The sequence below is a fragment of the Bos mutus genome, chromosome 21 (genome assembly GCF_027580195.1).
Source record: "Bos mutus isolate GX-2022 chromosome 21, NWIPB_WYAK_1.1, whole genome shotgun sequence".
NCBI classification, from domain to species: Eukaryota; Metazoa; Chordata; class Mammalia; order Artiodactyla; family Bovidae; genus Bos; species Bos mutus.
The window spans coordinates 31714225-31738012 of record NC_091637.1 but is presented as its reverse complement, the minus strand read 5'-3'; the positions used below and the strand labels follow the sequence as shown (position 1 = coordinate 31738012).

Here is a 23788-nt window from a genome sequence, read left to right as displayed (position 1 = left end):
AATAAAACTCTTATTACCTGGAGGCATAACTTGAGTTTTGTATTGCAGGAAAATAGTAGCCCTTGCTTTGTTGCTTTTTTCTCCCTTGCTCTGATTGGCAATGTTTAGTCCTCTAAAATTACCTGGAAAATGGAGATTTTGGATTTTTGATCCGAGGAGCAAGTATCTATCCAGATGATGCAAGGAGCACGGTGGCCATGATAAAAGTCTATTTTGCTTTGTATTTTGGTTTGAAATCACTAGTAAATTGCAAATATGTAATGGCACTTGTTTTAAAAATTGCAAAATTACTTCATGGCCTGTTGGCTATACTTTAATAAAAAATAAGTATGTTTTTTTTTTCTTCTTTATAGAAAGAGAAATATCTTACATTTTAGATATGAAGAAATTTAATCTATGAACTACTGTTTTTGTAGTCTGGAAAACCATCTATACCTCCTAGATCTTTGTATATCTATTAAGCAACTTGATGGTAAATATTTTGCTATATCTGACTTTTTTTTTTTTGTCTAATGGGCATGTTGGTTTTTTGGTTAAGTTTTCCAATGACCTACAACTGGTATTCTTCTTGTTCCCTAAATGTTTAAGTGAGAATAATTCCTGTGCTTCAAAAACACCTATCTTGCCTAGTTTATGGTTTCTGAATTTCTTAATTACTTTTCTATGAATTTTGTGTGGTACTGTGGACAGAAAATAGTCTGCTATCATTCAGACCCTCATGAATCCCAGCTCTGCCACTGAATAGCTCTCAGAGCCTTAGTTTCCTCATCAGTAAAACTATAATATAGATTTATTGTCATATGTTGCTAGCTTTGTGCCTAGTGTGGTAATACGTAGCCAGTAAATATTATTTATTCTGTTTTCTTTATTTATGTTTTTAATTTGGCTCCTGTATTAACTAAAACCTTTGGTGGTTTTGTTACAACATTAGAAAGTTTTTGTACAGAATACTGTACAAAAGAATGTCAGTTACTAAATTTGGTCTGAATGATGTTAGATCTTTAACCCAGGTGTTGCTTTTTTTCATTCTTTTTAAAGATGTTTAATGTGCAGTTTTGTAGTATATTTAAAACATGTAATTGTGCCAGATACCCTGCAAGTTCTCTGTGCTAGAAACTTTTTAAACATTGTTTCTAATCCCCACAACTGTATAAGGTTTATACACTATTGTTTTCATTGAAGAGAAAGCTTAGGCTCATACTTGGAAAAGTTTTTAAAATGTATTTGTAATAATGGGCCTATCATTATGGATTAAAATCCATATGGTTTATTGTAAACTGATCTTCTGTTATTGGAAAGTGAAACTTCCATTATTAAACTAGAGTCATTTCCACTGGACTGCAGGGTAGTAGTTGTCCAGAAGCTGTTAGTTGTGGTATTAAAATGTCCTTGAAGTCATTGTGAACTGTTGGAGGGCTCGCTTCTTCTCCCATAAAGAAAAGGAAAGAAAGAGAAGTCTCTCAGTTATGTCCAACTCTTTGCGACCCCATGGACTGTAGCCTACCAGGCTTCTCTGTCCATGGGATTTTCCAGGAAAGAGTACTGGAGTGGGTTGCCATTTCCTTCTTTTCCCATAACATGTTTATCAATTAATTCTTTTTTTAAGATTTTATTGAAATATAGTTGATTTACAAAGTTTAAATTTCTGCTCTACAATAAAGTAACTCAGTAATATACATATATATACACATATGTTCTTTTTTGTATTCTTTTCCAGTATGACTTATCATTGATACTGAATATACAGTAGGACTTTGTTGTTTATCCATCCTATATATAATAGTTTGCATCTGCTAATCAACTCCTAGTCCTTTCCTTCCCCACCTCGCTCCTCCTTGGCAACCACAAGTCTGTCCTCTATATTTGAGAGTCTGTTTTTGTTGGTAGGTATGTTCATTTGTGTTGTATTTTAAATTCCACATGTAAGTGATATTACATGGTATTTGTCTTTCTTTTTTTTTTTTTTACTTGATGTAGTATGATAATCTCTAGTTGCATCTATGTTGCTGCAAATGGCATTATTTCATTATTTTTAATGGCTGAGTAATATTCCATTGTATATATGTACCACATCTTCTTTATCCATTTATCTATCAGTGGACATTTAAGTTTTTTCCATATCTTGGCTATTGTAAATAGTGCTACTATGGACATAGAGGTGCATGTATCTTTTCAAATTAGACTTTTCTCTGGATATATGTCCAGGAGTGGAATTGTTGGATCATATGGCAACTCTGCTTTTAGTTTTTTGCAGAATCTCTACACACTGGTTTCCAGAGTGGCTATACCAATTTACATTCCCACCAGCGGTGTTAGAGGGTTCCCTTTTCTCCATATCTTCTCTAGCATTTATTATTGGTAGACTTTTTAATGATGGCCATTCTGACTGGTGTGAGGTGGTACCCCATTGTTGTTTTGATTTGCATTTCTGTAATAATTAGTGACAGTGAGCATCTTTCCATGTGCCTAATGGCCATCTGTATGTCCTCTTTGGAGAAATGTCTACTTGGGGCTTCTGCCTATTTTTCAACTGGGTTGTTTGTTTGTTTTGGAGGGATTGTTATTGAATTATAGAAGCTGTTTGTATATTTTGGAAATTTAGCCCCTGTCTGCTACATCCTTTGCAGATATTTTCTCCTAGTCTGTAGGTTGTCTTTTCATTTTGTTTATGGTTTCCTTTGCTGTGCAAAAGCTTCCAAGTTTGATTAGGTCCCATTTGTTTATTTTTGCTTTTATTCCTGTTGCCTTGGCAGACCTAAGAAAATACTGGTTTTGCCTATGTTTTCATATAGGATTAACATATGGTCTCATATTTATGTCTTAAAGCATTTGGCTCTGTTTTTGTGTATGGTGTGAGGATGTGTCCCGGCTTCATTGGTTTACATGTGCCTGTTCAGCTTTCCCAGTTACACTTGCTAAAGAGATTGTCTTTGTCTTTGCCCCAGTGTATATGTCTCTTTTGTTGATGATTGATTGTTCATAGGTGTGTCAATTAATTCTTAAATCTTCAGAGTATAAATATCTTCTTAATTATCATTTTAACCTTTGACTTTTGTAGTAACATTATGTTTTTCCCACTTAAAACATATTCTTTTTAATGATTCCGATTATATCAAAAAGAATATCTAGTGTATTTTATTAAAGTTGGTATAGTGGTTTAGTTTTTCAGGATTAACATAAAACAATTCAATCATAATTGATATTTAATTTTTTCTTGTTAAATAGGAATATTTAATTATGGCCTTAGTGTATTTTGTAGTTTTTGACATAATGTTCCATTTATGTTTAAAACTGGTCAGTTGTTAAACATATTTGTATAAGTTATAAAAAGGAACTTGTTTAATGATTATCTGCCTCTTATTTACAAAGACTGTGAGTGTAAAAGAAATACAGACATACTTTGAATACATTAGAGCCAAGTTTGAGTTTTTATCTTATTGGCATAGGAATTTATAATGATTCATTGGGTTGTTTCTTTATTTAACTGACTGGTTTTAATTTAGATGTACCCTTTTCCCAATATTGATTTACTTAATTTAGAATAGTAATCTTATGAGTGCAGGGAATAGTTTAACATCCAAATACTTGATTTTATAGTTATTAAAAGATCATTAAGCTATTCACCATTGTGTTGATAATCATTTGGGAATACATTTTAGTAGAAAATCTTTGGTTCTTATTTCTAAAATTTGGTTGCTTATTTTTGGCCTTAATGATATTATTAATTTCTGTGGAAAACAGTGAGCCCTATCAGAAGTATTTGGATTTTTGTTGCATGTTTTGAAAGTTTACTTTAAGTGATAGTTGAATATCATTGTTATTGTAAAAGACATTCTTGGATGTAGTTTGTTGTTAAATACGTTTACTTGAGGTAAAGAATCGTAGCACCCACTGGGATTATTTTGCTTACTAAAAATTTTCTGAGAATTTTTAAAATATAGTGTACATAAAGTAGTTTATCTTCTGTCTACCTCTATCAAGAACTCATTTGTCACTGATAATTTTTTAAGTACATCCCAAATGACAAGCTACTTCCTAAACAGAATAATATCAAGAATATAGACTATGAATGATTCTATATTTTGGGGTAAATGAGATCAGTTCCAGAGCCATCTTACTGTCTTAGAGAGTTGTCTTTCTACCATTACTAGGCAATTGGACTGGGAGCCAAGAATGATTTTTTTCCTTCTAGAGTGCCACCAGAAAATTTCTATGATGAGGGAAATTCCCTGTTTTCAGACAATGCTGTCATCAGATGGAAAATACAAATTGAAATAAAGAGAGAAGGAGTCTCAAAACAAAGCTTTCTAGCCCTGTGTTTCATTTATACCAGGAGGAAATGTAGATTAATTTTCATTCTAATGAAGAGAGTATAACTTTGTTTCAAAATGGTTCTGGCATTTATGTTTTTATTGGAAATACTTTGTGTCCTTCCTTTTATTTCTCTTAATTTAAAAGTTCTGTGTTTACTCATCTGTTGGAAAGATTGTTAAGACCAAAAGTAAGACCCAGAATATTGTAGTTTTTTATCACAAGAGAATAGTTGAAAGTGTTTGTTATCAATATTTTAGAGTCCCTTTATCAAAGTTAATAGGCCACTAAAGATGAAGTTCATTATATCAGTCTCTAAAATCCAAAGATGAATCTGGGTGGGAGTAAGGCAGGGAAACAGGAGAAGGATGCTTAGATAGATGACTGAAATGGCTTAGCAGATGGGGAGATTTTAACTCTTATAGTCTGTGGAGAATATTTTGAGATCATATTTCTCTTAACATTTAGAACATTTAATAGACAAATTTCTAACTGTATAGTATTAGATTTCTAAACTGTAGAAGTTAGATGCAGTCTATGGTTATAGTTTATTTTGGAAAAATTACAGTTATCTCCAGTTCTCTGTCCTATTTATACTATTATCTTCTATTTGTACCTATTTTTAAATCTTAATCCATTCTTCATAATGACTTCAGCTTCAAGTAACTTAACATTTATGTTGATTATATTCATATCAAAGAATCTTGGTCACTAAAAGGGAGAGAGATTTTTAAAAAGCAGTGAGAAAGATGTAGTTGGATTTCCAGATCCCAATTAGAAAAATCATCTTTAACTTATAAGCCAAGAAAATTTCATCTGTATATTGTTGAAGGAAAATAGATCTAAAGACCTCACGAACATCTTTTTAAAATCACTTCCAAAATAGAAAGGTGGGATTTCCACTTGAGAACTTTAATTAGCCCAGAGAATGTAGAATTTACAAGGAGTTTAACTGCTTCTGGCTTTTCTGTGGCCCTGTCACTGCTCATTTATCCTCTCAATATAAAAGCGCATGACAACTCAGCTCCACCTGTTTGCTGAGGTTGCACTAACGTAAGGGTTTTCCGAATGTATTCTAGATGGGGTATTTTTACCTCTTTTTTTTTTTTTTCATATTCAGATTTTACTCTACATAGAACTTAGGAACTGAATTCAATTTAATATATCACTGCTCTGCACCAAATTGCCTTGTAAACTCTAATGGGACAAATATTTTGAGATTCTTCTACATGGATTATGGGTACAATATTAGAAATTATTTTTAGACAGTATGGAAAATGCACTGTGGATCAGTTTAATAATGCCTTTACTCAGCAAACATTTATTGAGCTCATATTCCATACCCAGGTACTAGGAGTATAGACATAAATAAGATGTGATTCCTGCCCTCGAGGAGGTCATTGTCGGCCTCTGAAGTCTTAAATTTTGACACAAAGAAATAAGAGACTCAACTAGCTCGTCTCCTGGATGTGAAAAATAATGAACGGCAGCGGCAAAGCACAAGTTGTTGGATGTTGCTGTTCTGTTTTATTTAGTCTAGAAAAACCTGGAAAATAAAATTCTAGTAAACAGTGGCGGGTTTTGCCATGATTATTAAATGTTTGGTAAACATTTCCCCAAGGCCTGCTATGTGCAAGCATCAATAGAAAATGTATGAGATAAAGTGTTTTATTCTAAATGAGGACAATGGAAGAGAAAGTTACATATACAAATAATTACAATATGGTAGGAGTGGACAGTTTATTACCAAATTTTTTATTTATTAAATAAAACTGATTTATTAAATCAGTTTATTACCAAATGATTTCTCTTGGTTGCGATGACAGTAGGGAATAAGGAGAGACTAAGATCAAGAGATCAGAAGTCACTACTGACTGAAGGAGGCAACCATTCTTACCTTGGAGAATCTTTCTAAAGCTGTTTCTTGTTTTTATATCATATGTCACCAATGTCAGTGACAATTACCAAGAGAAAAATCAAAATATATCATAAAACACAACAATATTTTTGTTACAAAGATGCATTTTGGTTATCATAATAAAACCTCATATTTTGGCCTTGCTTTGGAGTTGACCCTTTAAAGATGCTTTCTATTGGGAGCAACTTCCTATCTTGCAAATAAGAAAAATGAAGAAAGAAAGAATAAAGCACCATCTCTAGTGATATTGCTAAAAATGACAATCAGTTTGCTTGGCTCTAATTGGGTACATCTGTAAATTTGGTGTTAGCAGGCCCAGAATGTTAGGACAGATTGTCGCGTGGAGTAGAACAGCTATTTGAGAGGATTTAATGATGGACCATATTAGAAAACAGAGGTCTACAGGAGGTACACATCTGATATTTTTATTTTATTTCTCAGCTAGCTGAAGTGCTTGGTTTTACCTTTTCTTATTCTTTAAAACATCTTAAGAAACAATGAAACTCTTCAAAGAACCTTTTATCTCTGTGCTGTAGGTCTGTTTATTAGCTGAAGTCTGTTCGTTGGAAGGACTGATGCTGAGGCTGAAACTCCAATACTTTGGCCACCTCATGCGAAGAGTTGACTCATTGGAAAAGACCCTGATGCTGGGAGGGATTGGGGGCAGGAGGAGAAGGGGATGACAGAGGATGAGATGGCTGGATAGCATCACTGACTCGATGCACATGAGTTTGGGTGAACTCTGGGAGTTAGTGATGGACAGGGAGGCCTGGCGTGCTGCGATTCATGGGGTCGCAAAGAGTCGGACATGACTGAGCAACTGAACTGAACTGATTAGCTGAAGTATTCTTTTCCTTTAGTATCATGAGCTGCTCCCAGATTCTAGGTATTCATCAAAGATTTCCTATTTGGCAGTGACAGCCAGTTTTGATTCCCTTTGCTTTCTTTAATTTAGAATCTTTCAAAGTTAGTTATTAATATTAACTCTTCAATTGTCAGAGATAATAGTTTTAGTTACTAAGTGTAAACTTAATTTTCCTATTTGAGATTTTCTTTTTTATACTCCTTTTGAAATTGAAGTGTTTTTAGAATGCTCAAAAGATTCAAAGTCTTGAGCTTTATACTCAAGTGGTACTTGGGTATACTTTTTTTGTTTGTTGTTAACTGTGTTTGGGGCAAACTATTGCTCACTTTGTGTGTGCTAAAATTTCACCTGTTATAGGCCAAGAATAATTTCTCACCTTTTCTCTAAGAAGAGTTTGAAAGGTAAGACTAATTTATTTGCAATGATAAAGTTCCATTACTATTAGGTCATTAGATCAGAGTGGCTATTAAATTTCAAAGCATTATCATAGTGATTATGATTACTGTTGCAGCTGGAGACAGTCTTCTCTAGAACGTATTAGGCTGTTAGTCTCAGTCTAGCACAAGGTTTGGCAAAGCTTTATTTTGAATTAAGATTTATAGTTTTGCCATTATTGAAGATTTTATAGAATATGGACTGCATTGTTAGGAGGTATCAGCTCTGACTAACTGGCAGTGACTACCCAGAGTATCAGTTAACATTTAGGAGGCTTCCAGGGGACATTTGGCGGAGAAGGCAGTGGCAACCCACTCCAGTACTCTTGCCTGGAAAATCCCATGGACGGAGGAGCCTGGTAGGCTGCAGTCCATGGGGTCGCACAGAGTCGGACACGAGTGAAGCGACTTAGCAGCAGCAGCAGGGGACATTTGGAAAAAAGTGGTCAGTTTAGTTCCATCACTCAGTCATGTCTAACTCTTTGCGACCCTATGGACTGCAGCATCCCAGGCTTCCCTGTCCATCACCAGCTCCCAGAGTTTACTCAAACTCATGTCCATTGAGTCGGTGATGCCATCCAATTGTCTCATCCTCTGTCATCCCCTTCTCCTGCCTTCAGTCTTTCCCAGCATCAAGGTCTTTTCCAGTGTGTCAGTTCTTCACATCAAGTGGCCAAAGTATTGGAGCTTCAGCTTCACCATCAGTCCTTCCAATGAATATTCAGGACTGATTTCCTTTAGGATTGACTGGTTTGATCTCCTTGCAGTCCACGGAACTCTCAAGAGTCTTCTTCAACACCACAGTTCAAAAGTATCAATTCTTCGGCACTCAGCTTTCTTTATGGACCAACTCTCACATCCATCCATGACTACTGGAAAAACCATAGCTTTGATTAGACGGACCTTTGTCAGCAAAGTAATGTCTCTGCTTTTTAATATGCTGTCTAGATTAGTCATAGCTTTTCTTCCAAGGAGCAAACATCTTTTAATTTCATGGTTACAGTCACCATCTGCAGTGATTTTGGAGCCCAAGAAAAAAAGTCTATCACTGTTTCCATTGTTTCCCCATCTATTTGCCATGAAGTGATGGAACTGGATGCCATGATCTTAGTTTTTTGAATGTTGAGTTTTAAGCTTTTTGACTCTCCTCTTTTGCTTTCATCAAAAGGCTCTTTAGTTCTTCTTCACTTTCTGCCATAAGGGTGGTATCATGTGCATATTTGAGGTTATTGATATTTCTCCCTGCAATCTTGATTCCACCTTGTGCTTCATCCAGCCCAGCGTTTCACATGATGTACTCTTCATATAAGTTAAATAAGCAGGGTTAACAATTAGGAGGCTTCCAGGGGACATTTGGAAAGGAGTGGTAGGATCTCATAATGTCTGATACGATCACACGTTGGGAAGAGAGGGAGTGGGATTTGTGTTAGCTATCCCATATGTTAGTCAAATCTATAAATGGTGGCTTAGAGTAGATATTTGTGTGTGTATTTGTCACTCAGTCACGTCCAACTGTTTATGACCCCATGGACTATAACCCCCAGGCTTCTCTATGGAATTCTCCAGGCGAGAATACTAGAGTGGGTTGCCATTCCCTTCTCCAGGGAATCTTCCCAACGCAGGACTCAAACCCTAGTCTTTGCACTGCAGCAGATTCTTTACCATCTGAGCCACCAGGGAAACCCCACTTAAAAACTAATATGAGTTATTTTTACCATATCCCTTACCATATCCCTTAGAAAATCATCCTCTCTTTGTTGAAATACCTCCAATGAGGAACTCCCTGCCTGCTTGAGATCCCATTCTGTTGTTGCACAGCTCTGCAATGTCGTATTTCTTCCAATCCAGTTATTGCTCTGTGTATTGGATATTCCTAAAAACCTGATTCAAAGGGTTTCAGGCAAGGACAAATTATGAGGGGTTTTTTTGTTTTTTTTTTTTTTTGTATCATTTATCAACCTTTTTTTTGGGGGGGGGCATTTTAAAAACTTTTCATTTCAAATTGGTAAGCATTCACAAGTTGTCAAAGTAGTACAGAATTCTTGTGTATTCTTCACCTAATTTTCTCCAATGGTTGCTGCTGCTGCTGCTGCTGAGTCACTTCAGTTATGTCTGACTCTGTGCGACCCCATAGACCGCAGCCCACCAGGCTCCCCCGTCCCTGGGATTCTCCAGTCAAGAACACTAGAGTGGGTTGCCATTTCCTTCTCCAGTGCATGAAAGTGAAAAGTGAAAGTGAAGTCGCTCCGTCGTGTCCGACTCAGCGACCACATGGACTGCAGCCTACCAGGCTCCTCCGTCCATGGGATTTTCCAGGCAACAGTACTGGAGTGGGTTGCCATTGCCTTCTCCGTTCCCCAATGGTAACTTCCTACAAAACTATAGTACTATAGCAAAACCAGGAAATTGATATCTATACAATCCATAAACTTTATTCAGATTTCATCAGTTTTACATGCATTTCTCTATGTGTATATCCGGTTCTGTGCAATTTTGTCTTGTGTAGCTTTGTCTAACTACCACTGTAGCCCCAGTATAGAACTGTTCCATAAGCACAAAGAGCTCCCTCATACTACCACTTTATAGCTACACCCAGTCCTCTCCACCATCCCTAGTTCTGGGCCAGTGCTAATCTGCTGTCCCCCTCTGAAATTTTGTATTTCAAGAATTTTATGTAAATGGCATATAGTATATAACCTTTGAGATTGACTTTTTTCACCCAGCCTAATTCCCCTGAGGTTATATCAAAGTTGTCACATGCCTCACTAGGTAACCCAGTTTTTAAAATTACTATTGATGTCTTCTTAGGGCCACAATAAATATTTGTCTATATGTATGACGTTTGAAATATTATAAAAGTGATTAATTTAAACTTGTAGAGCTATTAAGGCTTCCCAAATGGCTCTAGTGGTAAAAAAGCCCATCTGCTAATACAGGAGACATAAAATGATGTGGGTTCGATTCCTGGGGTGGGAAGATCCCCTGGAGGAGGACATGGCAACCTACTCCAGTATTCTTGCCATGGAAATCTCATGAACAAAGGAGCCCCACAGGCTACAGTCCATAGGGTTACAAAGAGCCAACACAACTGAAGCAACTTAACACACACAACTTAACACACACACATACACATGTACAGGTAGCTGTTAAATTCAAATTCAGTTGTTGCACAGTTGTTGTTGTTCAGTTGCTAAGTCATGTCTGATTCTTTGTGACCCCAAGGACTGCATCATGCCAGGCTCCCCTGTACTGCACTATCTCCCAGAGTTTGCTCAAATTTATGTCCATTGAGTTGGTGATACTATCTAACTGTCTTGTCCTCTGCTGCCCCCTTCTCCTTTTGCCTTCAGTCTTTCCCAACATCAGGATCTTTTCCAAAGAGTCTACTCTATGCATCAGGTGCCAAATATTACAGCTTCAGCTTCAGCATTAGTCCTTCCAATGAATATTTAGGGTTGATTTCCCTTAGTATTGACTGGTTTGATCTTGAAGTCCAGGGGACTCTCAAGAGTCTTTTCCAGCACCACCATTAGAAAGCATCAATTCTTTGGCACTCAGTCTTCTTTATGGTCCAACTCTTACATGCATACATGACAACTGGAAAAACCATAGCTCTGACTTACCAGACCTTTGTTGGCCAAATGATGTCTCTGCTTTTTAATAGGCCATCTAGGTTTATCATAGCTTTCTTTCCAAGGAGCAAGAGCCTTTTAATTTCATGGCTGTAGTCACTGTATGCAGTGATATTGGAGCTCAAGAAAATAAAATCTGTTACATCATACACGTGAAATTTCAACTTTCACTATTTATTGTTAAACTGTTAGGGCTAGTAAGGAGTGCACGACTGTCAGGAGACACCATTCCTCTGACAGTGTTTAACCAGCCCTAGTACCACATGTTCATATTTAACCTTTTACTGCCACTTCTTCTGTGGCTAGGGGCTCTCTACCTGAGTGGGTGATTATGTGGATGAAATGAGACGTAGAACTCAAAAAATATAAAATTGAAGCATGACAGTTATATACGTTAGAAATTGAAAATATACTTAAATTTCTCACCCAAAGTTGTCTATTTTTTTTATGTGCATCAAGTAAGCTTTAGTTATTACTATTAAAAATAAAAGTTTCCCGTGCACATTGCTGTGCATCTTTCTTTTTTACTAAGGTATCTTGAACATTTTCCGTATCTGTCACACGGTTTTAGTAGTTCCTTTGCTGTGTACACACACTGTTCTTTCACTTATTTAGTCACTCTTCACTGAATGCCTGCTGTGCCCAAGGCACCATGCTGGGGCAATTGTGATGAATAATACATGAAACTCACATTTTAGAGGGAAGACAGACATTAATAATGATTAATTTCTCAATTGATTACTTGATTAGGAATGTAATATGCACTAGGAAAAAGCAGTATGGAAAGCCAAGTCCATGCCTGTCAGAGGGACTTAACCAGGTCTGGGAACCAAGGAGGATCTCTCAGATAATATAACTTTTGAGCTAAGATCTAAGGATGGCTATGTATGATAAGGACATGACTAATGAAGGAGTATGAGTAGACATTAGTGTATTTATCATTTAATTAAAATAAAAAGAAAAGCCATAAAACTATTGGATGTGTGAATACGTATGTTCATAGAGGAAAACAAAACTGGTAAAATATATCTCAAACTGTTAATACTGTGGAGGTATTACAGGTACCATTTTTTTTAACAGAAAATTTTTAAGAGAAGCATTAGCTTTACTGAAAAATTGAGAAAATGGCATAGAGTTCCCATGTACCCTACCCTCCACCACCAAAACACACACATGCACACGCACGCACACACAAACACACTTTCCCCTATTAACATCTTACAATAGTATGGGACATTCGTTCCAATTAATAAACCAGTATTGATACATTATTTTTCCCTACCCAGTGTTCAGTCAGGTTTTCTTAATTTTTACCTAATATACTTTTTCTGTTGCAGGAGCCCATCCAGGGTGCCACAGTATGTTTAGTTTTCACTTCTCTTTAGACTATCGGCTGCAGACAGTTTCTCAGACTTCATTTTCGATGTTCTTGACAGTTCTGAGGTATACTGGTATTTTGTAGAATGTCCCTCAGTTGGGATTAATCTGAGGTTTTTCTCATGATCTTACTGCAGTATAGGTTTTTGGGAGGAGACCAACAGAGATAAAGTGCCATTCTTGTCACATCGTATCAAAAGTACATACCATGAGTGTGATTCAACCCTGTTGATGTTACCCTTGATCACCTGGCTGAAGTAGTGTTTGTCAGGTTTCTCCGCAGTAAAGTTATTTTGCCCCTCTCCTTTCCACGTACTGCTTTTTACAAGGAAGTCTCTGTGCACAGCCTACACTTAGAGTCAGAGTTATGCTTTACTTCCTTGAGGGAAGAGTATCTACATAAATTACTTGGAATTCTTCTGCACAGAAGATTTATCTTTTCTCCTCCATTTGTTTATATATTCAATCGTGAGTATGAACTCATGGAGATATATTTTATGCTTTGGGTTTTAATCTAATAGTACTTTATTTTATTGCCCAAATTGTTCAAGCTTTGAACCATTAAATTGGCTTTCAATTGCCTCTTGTGTGCCCCTTGGATATAGCCCCATTAACACAGTTTTGTTTATTTTCTAGGCACTTCCTTATTTTATGACACTGCAAGATGTTTCAGGCATTCTTGTGTATTTTCTGTCACAGAATTAGAATCAGCCGTTTTTCCAAGGAGGCGTGCTTCCTTTTATTGGAGACTGGTGTTAGAAACCAGGTTTGGGGTGCTATCTTACTTTTCTCTTAATATTTTTTTTCCCTACTCTGGTTTTCTCTTTATCTCTTTTTTTCGCCCATAAAACCTTTGATAAAATAAGTATGAATTCTACCATGGCAAATTAGATTGGCTCATTAAATATCTATTTCCAACTGCCTTCTCCCTCCCTTCCTTCTCCTTTAGACATCTTTCAGCCAGGGTTGGCCATGTGACACAGCGCTGGACAGGGGAGATGTAAGTACAAACATCCTGGGAAGGACTTTGTTTGCAAAACTGAAGCTCAGAACCTGAAGGGAGATATCTTTGGGCCCTTCAGCCGTCTTCCTGTCAGGAAAACGGAACCAGTGCCTGGGTGTTGAGCATGAACGTGAAAACAAATGCTAGGGAATGTAAGATAAGTAGAAGGAACCTTGTTCTATGATGTCATGGCTGACTTAGGGTTGAACTATCCCTGGTCTGCCCAGCTCCAGACTACTTGTTACCTGAAAGAAATTAAACTCCTGTGTGTTTTCCCTATCGTCATTTGGTTTGCCTGTAATTGCTACAGCTAAGCACACAGTCTTAGGCGATTCACATATCAACTTAGTTGACAAAATTATTATTTATTCAACATATTTGTTGAGGACCTACCACATGTAAGCCCCCATATATGGGGTAAAAAGAAAAGAGTTTTGTTGACATTATCCTGGTTCCCACTGAACCCAAGTTTAATAATGGTATGTAGAATAGGATAATTATACCAGTAACTATGATGAAAGATGGAATATAGTAATATTTGTTATTTACTTGGTCACAGTTACTCATTGTCACTTTCAGTTCAGATCAGTCACTCAGTCGTGTCCGACTCTTTGCGACTCCATGAATCGAAGCACACCCAACCTCCCTGTCTATCACCATCTCCCGGAGTTCACTCAGACTCATGTCCATCGAGTCGGTGATGCCATCCAGCCATCTCATCCTCTCTCGTCCCCTTCTCCTCCTGCCCCCAATCCCTCCCAGCATCAGAGTCTTTTCCAATGAGTCAACTCTTCGCATGAGGTGGCCAAAGTACTGGAGTTTCAGCTTCAGCATCAGTTCTTCCAAAGAACACCCAGGGCTGATCTCCTTTAGAATGGACTGGTTGGATCTCCTTGCAGTCCAAGGGACTCTCAAGAGTCTTCTTCAACACCACAGTTCAAAAGCATCAATTCTTCGGCACTCAGCTTTCTTCACAGTCCAACTCTCACATCTATACATGACCACTGGAAAAACCATAGCCTTGACTAGATGGACCTTTGTTTTATCTTAATTCTGTTCCTTGTATCTGCAAATGGTTTCACAGTTTACCTAGTTCCAAGACAGAAACAAGGATAGTCCTAGTCTCTTTCTTTTCTCTAACTCTCCATACCCATTTGGTAACCACAGGCTGTTTTCTTACCTTTTAAATACTTTTTGTCCCATTTTTTAAATTCCTTTGCTCCTCTGTTAGTTCTGAACCTCATACATTTCTGTCACACAGGTTATTATGACCCGTCATACCTAGCTGCCGTGTCCCCAGTTCACTTTGCAGTAGGGGTGGACGTGGCCCAGTGGGTGAGCTTTGTCCGGTTAGAGGCGGGAGAGCTGCTATGGGGGTACCACTGAGAGGGAGAGGGAGGCCAAGAAGCACCAGCATTTGTCCTCCTGATGTCAGAGAGTAGAGGAAATGGCCCTGTAGGTGGTAATGAAGCTCCTGCACTTCTGGCCTGCCAATTTTTACCAAGTCATCCGTAAGGGTTGGCTGCATGCCCATTTGAACAGGTGAGCCAGCTAGGGCTGCCCCACTAGAATCCAGGATTTCACATACACACACACACACACACACACACACCTATGGCTCCTTCACCCTAGTACAGGGAGCATTCAGTGACCCATTCTGGGACCAGAGATGCTGGCCTCCATCCACCCACACGCCAGACATAGGCTAGTGGACAGTGCAGACCTCAGCCTGGCTGCAGTCCAGGTCCCTGCAGTGCCCTCCCAGGTTGTAACAGGGGCAGGGCAGGCTGCATCCCTTGTTTGACCATTACTATGAGACCCTTAGTGGGGTGGCTAGATGTCCTGTTCTAACAGCCAGGATCCGGGTGATCCTCCCAGTAGAATGTGGTAATGAAGGCGGATCTCAGCCTTCTCCTCAGGGCTGGTGAGTGAACTGGGTGTCCAGGACAGGCTGAGGGCTCTGTGGGCACCAAGGCTGCCCACTGGCTGGGCCCAGGCCTTGGAACATCAATAAACCTCTCCCCTACCCTCACCTGTGTGACTTAATGGCAGCAATAGTCTCCATGGGTCACAGGCAGTTCCATGGAGGCCTCAGCAACTGCCATATGGACACTGCCATTGAGGTAACAGCTTCAACCAGCTTCACTCTTTCCATTCAAGTTTCAAAAATTGGTATAGCTTAAATCAGTTGTCTACCCCTAAGAGGTGGCCAGAAGTCAGATGTAAGTTGCAAGGACATTGCATGTCATTACTTCAGGTCCACCTCTGTGGTTGGGGATATTCACAAAGAAGGGTAATTGTTGTAAGCTGAGAATTAACCTGATTGGTGTTTTCTATCTTGCCCTTTCTTGTCAGAACAGAAAGCAGCATTTGTTTGGGTGGAGCTTAACAGGAACCTAAAGACCTGACCTCAAGAACAAAGGCTCTGATACCAGAAGTTTGCAACAACTAACCACACCCCTCCCTCACCTTGCCTATAAAAGGGCATTGTGGACCACTTTCAGGAAGTTCTGGAGTTTTTTAAGGCAAGAGCCACTCGTGGCTCTGCAGTAAACTCTTCTCTGCTCCAAACTCTGATGTTTTGGTTTTGTTTGGCTTCACTGTGCATTGGACACATGGACTTGGGTTCAGTAACAATTTCTCCCCATACCACTGGCAAAGGAGTCTTTCCACAAGGCATATAAAGTCTTGTTTCTGTCTTCAGTAAAATCATTTGTACAGTCTCTAGGTTAAATTTCAAATTTTTTTCCCCTTGAAAGCCCTTTGGGATCTGACTTTGCCTGGCTGTCCATTTTCATCTTACGGCAGTGACCCAAACACAAAGGACACACCACCCACTGACTTCATCCTACATGTGTGACTAGTTCTGTCTTTAGTTTTCTTTGTCTTTATCTCAGAACATTAGTTCAAGCGGGAATTCTCATTATCTTTAATGCAGACCCCAGTTCAGTCCCTGTGTCGGGAAGATCTCCTGGAGAAGGAAATGGCAACCCACTCCAGTATTCTTGCCTGGAAAATCCCATGGACTGAGGAGCCTGGTAGGCTGCAGTCAGTCCGTGGGGTCGCAAAGAGTCAGACACGACTGAGTGACTTCACTTTCACTTTCTTTCTTTAATGCCTTTAGTTCTTTAAGACTTAGAGCTGATGTTTTAGAAGACCTTCTCTAATTCTCCCTCATCCCTCTCAAAAATCCCTGTACTCATCCTCTGTTATCACATTACTGGCTGTTATACTTGAAATACCTCTTGAATTCATCTACTTTCCATCACCATTACCACCACTTTGTTTGTTCTAGACTACCATCATCATAACCTATTTCAGTGTTCTCTCAGATCAGCTTCGGTAATTTGTAAAATAACATTCTTTGCCCAGTATCCAGTGATTTTTTCAGACTCCATATCTGATCATTATAGCCATGTGCTTAAAACTCCTTCCCTGATTTCCTAATGATCTAGGCTACGAAGTAAGCCCTAATGTCTCCTGTAATGTACTGTATAGACCGGTTTCTGCAAACCTACTTCTCTAGCCTCACTTGTTTTCATTCTTTAAATACACTTTCCTCCCTTTCATCTTAGGGTCACACATGTCATTCTCTTATCTGAAACATTTGTCACTTAGATCTCAGCCTTCCAATCTTGGTACTTTCTCAGGATATCTCCACCCAGCTCTGTGTCAGATTCCTTTTTTATGTGTTTCACTTACTCTGCCTTTTGCACAAACTTGTAGAATTGAGCAAGGTGGGGAGCATATAGTTGCATTTAATTTTCAACAATGATTATAGTTCCTTTCTTTATTCTGCATCCACCCTTCTAGAAACCTTCATTCCTTCTGTACAGACTACTCATTTCCCTTGTGTTGTGTCTGGACTTCATGATCAATTCCTTAAATATGGCTCTTGTCGGAACTCGAGGTTCTTTTGCAGCTCTTTTACAGCCTGACCCATTTTTTCTCTCCAGTTTTTTACTTTAGGTTTATTCTGTTTTTCGTGTTTTGGTAAGAAACTCATAAAGTTAGCAGTTGTTTGCTTGGTTCAGAGTAATACAAGCTCTACTTAAATGGGTGCTGTGAACAAGCTAGAGACATTACACGGAATGACTCAGCCTGCATTCTGTTTCTCACTACGGTGACCCCCAGTACAGTTATAACCTTGTGTGATTTCGTGAACTGCTGTCAGACATTCAGATTTGATCATGATTTAAACATACATTACAAAATCATGGACTCGAGAGTTGAAAGAGGCTTTAGGGGTCATTTAGTTTTAGACCAACCACCTCTCTATTCAATGTCATTTGGTTTCTGAGTGTTCTTTCCTACCCATATACAAGAGATTGTCTTTTATACAGTGAACTGAAACCTGCCTCAGTGACCATCTACCAGCTTTACTTCTTAGCAGTGTTTGTGGTGTGACAACTCATGTGTCTGAAGACAGCCATCATGTCCTCTGTAAGTAGTTTTTCTCCAGGAAGAATAGCCCCAGTTCCTCTTGTATCATGGCTTTAAAATTCTTTTATCATCTTATTTGAATTTATAAAATTTTTATTTTTGAGTGTTTTAGACTATTTACTACTCTATCTACTTGCCATTTGGAGAAGGAACTGGCTACCCACTCCATTATTCTTGCCTGGAGAATCCCATGGACAGAGGAGCCTAGCGGGGTACAGTCCATGGGGTTGCAAAGAATCAGACACAACTGAGTGACTAATTTTCAACTTCCCATTAGTGTAAATAATAAAGGTGATTGCAAATAAAACACATTGATAGGTATTTATGGCAAATGCAAAATATACACAAATGTAAATGAGTTGAGAAAACCTACTAAATACAGTTTGGTGTTCAGCTTACAGATCAGAAAAAACACTTTATCCAAACTTCTTTTGGTGGATTAAATGGGGAGTGGAGACAGAGAACATTTGAGTGATAGAAACTGGTATAGGTGATGATTTGTCTGAGGTATGATCACTTCTTTAGCTATATTATACCATTATATTTGCATATCATTGTCATTTTCAATCTGTGACCAGTTGCTCAGTTTCATAAATACAGTGTATCCAACATTTAGCCACACCAGGCATGTAGACTGTTGTTTTTCTAGAACTAGAAAGGTGTGTGTAGGAGGGAGTTGTTTGTTTATTTGTTTCCCTTGCTGAAAAACTCCCTTTCTATCATGAATTATAATTTGTGCCTTAATATGTCATTCCTCCTGTCTGTGCAGAGATACGGATTTACCAGTTGCTGCCTGAATTAGGAGCATCAAAAGTAGGGTGGCAGCTGAACTTCCTGTGAACTGTACAGCCCTGAGGATAATTTGTCAGGGATTTCTCTTTAACTTTTCCTTTATCTTACTCTAGGATAAAACTCCCCACAGATGAGAGAATACACATTCACCTTGGTAATGACACAAACTTGCACCTTTCTGGTCTTTTGCCACTCAAGTGCTAAAATATTAATATCCAATGAAAATTATAAAATGACTTTATAGCTAATTATTTTATTTCTAGCAAAAGAAAGAAACATTCTCCTCCTCTTACATGATGTTTGTGTTTTTACTTGTATCCCTAATCTCAGACATTTCAAACTGAATTGATATCTTTCTTAAGTATAGTTTTTTTTTGGATGATTTTTTGGTTTTGATTTGTAAACAGTAAAACTTTTATATGATATCATCTCATTGACTGGACTTTAAGCAGAAGTTTTAGTGTTAATAGCATCTCTTCCAGTAATTCAGCTTTTTTTTTTCTTCTCTCTCATTCTAATATTTGTTGAGTTGTATATGATCAGAAAAGGTCCTTGTGTAACATAAACAGGCATTTAATTAAGGGGTAATGTCTATGGTACCAGGGTATGTGAAGTGAAACAGAGATGCTTAATCAGCCACAAAAGCTATTTACTGCTTCGTAAACTTCAGTGTCATAAATATTATTACTGTTTTAGGACCTCAGAAAAGCAGTGAAATATCAAAACTGATTTTCTTCTCTACTATTAAAGTAGTAAAGGTATTCCTCTTAATAGAACTTTGTAATGAAGCTAATATTTGATAAAAGCATACATACTTGAAATTTTTAAGAAGGGATTTAAATACAAATGAGGGATATGTTGAAAATGAAGCAGGAAGAAAAAGGTTTTATCTCCAAAGCCTGAAATTATGTTGAGGATTAAGTCACATAATATTGCCATGTATTTGTTGAACACCTACTGTGGGGCTTGGGCTAATGGATAGTTTGTATATATTATCTTTAATCTTTACACCAATCTTGTAAACTAGGTTGGTTCCAATTTTAGAATGAGGACATGGAAGTGCAAAGACATTATCACACAGGTGTGTCTGATTATACCTGTACTCTCCATTACTTCAAAGTGTTTTTAAGATGAAAGCTTATATTAAAATAGTTACTTTTTAACTTTAATTCTGCTAAATACCCAATAGTATACCCAAGAAGTTAAAAGCTGTGCAGTGTTAATTCTTAAACTTTTAACTTTTTATTGTTCCATATTCAACATTTATTAAGCAGCTACTATCTTCCTAACACTTGCTAAAGTATTATCAGAGCTGTAACCAAGTAAGAAGACTCAGTCTTCCCCCCTCAGAGTTTAGAAATGGATAAATAGTTCACCCTTATATACACAAAATTTCAAAGTGGAATCAAAGAGAGCAAGGTTCTTTTCTTCTGTGTTTTGTGACTGTTTGCTGGACCCCTCCAAAGTGTCCATCTTGAGGAAGGAGCTCCTAGTTTTGTTAAAATGCCTTGATAGACAGGAAATTGTGTGCAGTGAGAACCTGGAGAGGTAATTAGTAGAAGACCTCCTCAAGCAGCAAAGTTTTGTTTGTTTGTTTTTTGGTCTACTTATATTCCCACCAGCAGAGTAGGAGTAAATTTATTTCCCCACATGGGTTACAATGAACTTTTTTTTCTTTTGCTTTTTAACACTTTATTTCAACATAGCTATACTTACAGAAATATACTCATGGGCTAATAGAATGCAATTTGACTTAACCAACACAATTGGGATCCAAAACCTGGTACTTGGTTTGCTTCAAAGGAAAAAAGGATTTAGTCATAATTCAGATTTAACAAATTATCTGATTCTTGGTTTGAGTAGATTTGGAATCTACATGTAATATTAATTAGATCAGATAGCTTTTATATTTTCACATGTGTTCAGTGGACTTTTGAGCTACAGACTGTGGGCCCAGGATCTTGTATGAGCCCTGACCATGTTAAGAACAGGACAAATCCTGACATTATGTACAGAGTTCTGCCTCCTCCCCTCCCCTCCCCCAGCTCCTGCTCTGTGGTGATGAATTTTTTTTAAACTGGAAGATAATCGCTTTACAGTGTTGTATTAGTTTCTGCTGTGCAACAGTATCAATCAGCTATAAGTATACATATATCCCCTCCCTCTCGAACCTCCCTCCCACCCCTTCCATCCCACTCCTCTAGATTGTCACAGAGCACTGTGCTAAGCTCCCTGTGTTATACAGCAGCTTCCCACTGTCTGGCCTCCCTGGTAGCTCAGCTGGTAAAGAATCCCCTGCAATGCAGGAGATCCCGGTTCTTTTCCTGGGTCAGGAAGATCCTATGGAGATGGGATGGGCTAGGTTGCCCACTTCAATATACTTAGGCTTCCCTGGTGGTTCATACAGTAAACAAGACCTGGGTTTGGTCCCTGGGTTGGGAAGGTCCCCTGGAGAAAAGTATTCTTGCCTGGAGAATTCCATGGATGGCAGGCTATAGTCCATGGGGTCGGAAAGAGTCTGACTTTTGCTTTCATTTTCCCACTAGCTATCTATTTTACACATGGTAGTGTATATATGTTAGTTGCTACTCTCTCAATTCATGCTACCTTCTCCTCCCCTCACTGTGTCTACAAGTCTGTTCCTGTGTCTGCATCTCTATTCCAGGCAAGAGAGGTTTTACAGAAAGATTGTTGTTTTTGAGCCAAGACAAAGGAAACCTGGTTAGTACCAAATCTAAAGGAGAGCTTTTGTTAAGATTCTTACATTTTATTAATCCAAATGTTTATATCTATCAATTGCTTATACTACTCTTACTTTGTGGTTTACTGTGATTCTGTAGATCATTTATTCCAGTAATGTTTTCAAAAGGACCCCGCATTCTTTGTAAAAATACCAGCAATAGAAGTTAAAAAATTTAGATTATTGATGTTTAGGAAAATTTCCCAGTCATTGTGTCCAGTCCCCTCATACTGCACACAAAGAAGCCAAGGCCCAAATAAGCTGTGATGTGCTCAGTGTCAGGTACTGTAAGCTTCGGACCTGGGACTGGGCTTGGCTTATAGTCGTGGTTTCCATCCTCAAGGTCTTGTTGAAAAATGCCTGAAGGTTAGTAGTGGTTTAATACTTTAAAATAGTTTATATATATTTTTTATTGTTTTTCTTCATTGGCCTAGGGAGAGAAGTAATTGAAGAAACAGGAAGTAATGGAACTATTCATGAAGGAATATGGACAATAATTTATTTAGGTAAAGCATGTGGAATCTTTACTTCAGAAAGTTCATCTTTCTAAAGTGGTGTCATTTAATTTCTGAAGATAGTTATGTACATGCCATCTTTATAGTATATAATATAGTCTGACAGTGGTGAATTGACTAAAAAGCCTTATTGTGTGAGATAATAGTGGCAGTAGAACTTGTAAACTCAGATTTATTCACACATTCTTCCTTTAACTGGCCTTTTAACTGAAGTGAAATTGATGCGAAAAGCATGAAGTTATAGAGTTTGGAATTGGGTTGCTTTTGGTTGACTGTGATTATCATAATGTATTTCACCCTTGAAACTGAGCCTTGGATGACAGAGGAAGTCAGCTAAGACAAGAAAATGCCAGAGAGACAAAATAACCTTCAGCTAGTCTATAAAAAAGAGTGATTAAGCAGTTCAAAATGTAAATGCCAAATTCTATCACACAGCCATTTCCTGGGATTTTAAATGATCATAACTATTCTTTTTCTGAATCCGGGTGCACTTCAGTTCTGAATGGCGTAAGAAAGTATTCGGAGTCTACTGTCAGCTTCCTTCTAGTCGCCTTACCCAGGAGATAGAATGTTCAGATAGAGCCAACTAATTTCTGAAAAACAATGCACATGATGTAAGAGCAAAAGGATAAAAGATGTCCTTAGAATTTCCATAGTTAAATCCAAGGGAGGATTTAGACTTTTGAAGTATTTAAGAGGTCTCATTGATGCCATCACTTATGCCTTTAATCTCTGCCTGACTAGTTATTCCTTCTTCACTTTTTCTTAAAAATACTCCAAAGCAGTTCAGGACCAGAAAGAGAAAATGACTGAGCAACAACGCACATGTTAACTGCAGTTACAATTAAAGCAAAACAGATGGTGTCATGCGTTTTACTCATCTATTATACTGGTGTATATATGTTTGCTGGTGAGAATAGCCTACAGTGTATATAAAAATTTCTAAGTCCCTTTCATGTTCTAAAATTCTTACAAAGAACCTCATCTGTTGCACAGTTCTGAGTCCTTCCATTTTCCATTTTATACTGCCCTATCAGTCATATTAATTTCCAGAAAACCCTATATTAATTATCAATTTCTTTATCTTTTAGTGGCCCCTCACTTATATGTAATTGGGTACAAATCTGGTTTTATCCTCCTTTCCTACCCTCTTTACAAATCTTCCCCTCCAGCCAGTTTTGTTTATTTAACATCCTTCAGTTCTGCTGTGTGTACAGCATAGTTTCATCCCCCAAATGAAATTTTGTAAAGTGATTTAATTTCTCAGGAGTTTAGTATCTTCATCCTTACGAAAGAAATGACGGACTTAATGAACTTAGACTTGTTTAGTGATTTCTAGTTTGCATACAGTTTTTCCATATATTGTAATTTCTTCTTTACAGTAACCCTTTAGATTAATGAGCACAGAAATTATACACATGTGCAAATAAGAAACCCCCAAGTCCAAGTAGATTAAGTGATTTATATGACCATTCTCAACTTTTTAATCTCAGAAAATACCATTTATAATAGACTCTCCTGAAAGGAGATACTCATGTAATTAAGAAAATACAAACAGAAAACTATACACCATTGATTTTTTTTAAAAAGCAAGTTGAAGAAGATCTAAATAAATGGAGAAGTACTCTGTGTTCATGGATCGGAAGGTTCAATATTGTTAAATAACCGTTTTTTTTACAGTTGATCTATAAATATGTGACCCCAATCAAAACCCTACCAAGCTGTCTTATAAATATCAACATACTAATTCTAAAGTTT

The 23788-nt window shown here is 37.7% G+C and overlaps 1 protein-coding gene across 6 annotated transcripts in view; it reads left to right on the top strand.

Annotated features, from left to right (window-relative positions):
• The window catches only part of PEAK1 (pseudopodium enriched atypical kinase 1), a 317398-nt gene that overhangs the window by 96135 nt on the left and 197475 nt on the right, over window positions 1-23788 (top strand). Inside the window, exon 3 of one of the 6 annotated variants that reach the window (XM_070358571.1) lies at window positions 13487-13537. The exons of the other annotated variants lie outside the window; for them this stretch is intronic. The gene's annotated coding sequence lies outside the window, so the exon portion shown is untranslated. The remainder of the gene's footprint in view (window positions 1-13486; window positions 13538-23788) is intronic. 6 annotated transcript variants of the gene reach the window in all.